Here is a 2,134-nt window from a genome sequence, read left to right as displayed (position 1 = left end):
TCCACTGTATTGTGGAAATACTTGGGAGTGCAGGGGCTTACTCCTGGTTAAGGAAATAGTTACTTGTGGGTATGGTTTTGGGGGACCCTGGAAAGATCACTTGCTGAGAAAATAGTATCTCACCCGCCAGCTAGCACCTGAAAATCTTTTGCTAGTTGAGAAAGCCTTAAATTCCTAAATTAACAGAGCAAGTGTAACAAGCAAAGTCCCCTGAAAAGAACAGCAATCATAATAATACTCATTTCCTGAGCACTGACTTATGGTAAGTGCTTCACTTACATTTATATTCAGGACTTTACATGAATGATCTCCTTTAATCCCTGGGGTAGCTGGTCCCTAAGATGGCCTCTCAATGACCCTTGCCTCTGCGTATTCATGCCCTTGTGCAGTGCCCTTCCGTTGAATCTGGGCTGGCCCTGTGACTCACACGTAACTAGTAGAATAGGGCAGAAGTGACACTCTGTGGCTTCCAAGCCTAGATGAGGAGAAGCCTTACAGATTCTGCCTCAGTCTCTTGGGACGGTCACTCTGGGGAAAGTCAACCATCATGTGAGAAATCCAATTCTTGGTGGGAAGGGGGGATAAATTAGGAGTTTGGGATTAACATACACACACTACTATATATAAAATAGGTAAAGAACAAGGACCTACTGTATAGCACAAGGAACTCTATTCAATATCTTATAATAACCTATAATGGAAAAGAATCTGAAAAAGAACATATATATATATATATATGTAAAACTGAATCACTGCTGTACACTTCAAACTAACACAACATTGTAAATAATCTATACTTCAATTAAAAAAAAAAAGAAAGAAATTCCGCTAAAACTGCCATGTTGTGAGGAAGCCCACACAGTGGGGTGGCTGAATGGAGAAAGAGATGCCCAGCCAGTCCTCAGCTATTCCAGCCACCCCATGCCAGGTACCAGGCATGTGAATGAAGAAGCCATCTTGGGCATCCAGCTCAAAGTAGCCATTGGGTGATTCCAGCCCCATCCAACATCTGACTACAACTATATATGAGACCCTAAGTGACAATTGCCCAGTTGAGCCCAGCCAATCCACAGAACTATTAGAAATAGTAATAAATTGGTGTTTTAAACCACTATATTTTGGAGCATTTTGTTACACAGCAATAGATTACTGTAACAATCTCTGCATTTACTCCACAAGATTTTGAATATCACAGTTAACTCTGCAACATCCATTTCGCTCTTCCTTCACTGTGCAATTTGAAAAACTGACCCCAGTCCAGGGGTAGCCCTGATTAGTCTGTTAGTGGTCCTCAAAGAGAGGTCCAGCAGCTTCTGTGTTATCTCAGAACTTGTCAGAAAGGCAAATTCTCAGGCTCTTCTCTGGACCCATTGCATCAGAAACTCTGGCACTGAGTTTCTGTGGTTTAATAAATCCTTCAGGTAATTCTGACGATGCTCAAGTTTGAGAACCACTGGTCTGTATACCAATCACGGTAATCATGTCCTTACCTTGCTGGTAATTGGTTTAAGAACCCAGGCCTAAGCCAATCAGCACATAGCATTCCCTTGGTATCAGTTATCAGTTCTTGATCGAGGGCATTGCCCTCTCTGTCATGCTGGCAGCCACCCTGATTGTGAAAGAAGCCAGTCTTAAGGTGAAGCTGACACTGAGGATGGAAGGCAGAGATGCAGAAGAAACCTGGGCCCCTGACACCAGGGTTCAGTCAGCCTGTCCCACCTTTGAACTTCTGATTATGTGGGTCAATATATCTCCTTTTGGTTAAACCTACTTGAGTTTGCTTTTTGGCTACTTGCAGCTGAAAGCACACTACCAGGTATGGTGAGTGTTATGACCTGTATTATACATAGGAGAGGTCAGGCAATTTGCAATAGTTTAGACAACTAAGAAGCAGAAGAGCGAGGATTTGAACTCAGGTCTCTTTGTTTTTTGTCAAAGCCCACCCTTATAATGAAGCCATGAAAGGGTGAGATTTGCACTTTTCCTGAGAGTAGAGGGTTTAAGGTTTGGTTTTGGTGGGTTAGGGTCTTGAGAATACATGAAGGGAGTGGGTGTCTGACAGAAGAACGGAGACCATGGGATGAGGAAAAGGCCCAGAGAGCAGAGAGGGAGATGCATAAAAGAGAGTTCCTGC

The sequence above is a fragment of the Lipotes vexillifer genome, unplaced genomic scaffold (genome assembly GCF_000442215.2).
Source record: "Lipotes vexillifer unplaced genomic scaffold, Lipotes_vexillifer_v1.1 scaffold863, whole genome shotgun sequence".
Taxonomy (NCBI): Eukaryota; Metazoa; Chordata; class Mammalia; order Artiodactyla; family Lipotidae; genus Lipotes; species Lipotes vexillifer.
The sequence above is the reverse complement of the archived record's forward strand: the minus strand, read 5'-3'. Positions refer to the sequence as shown.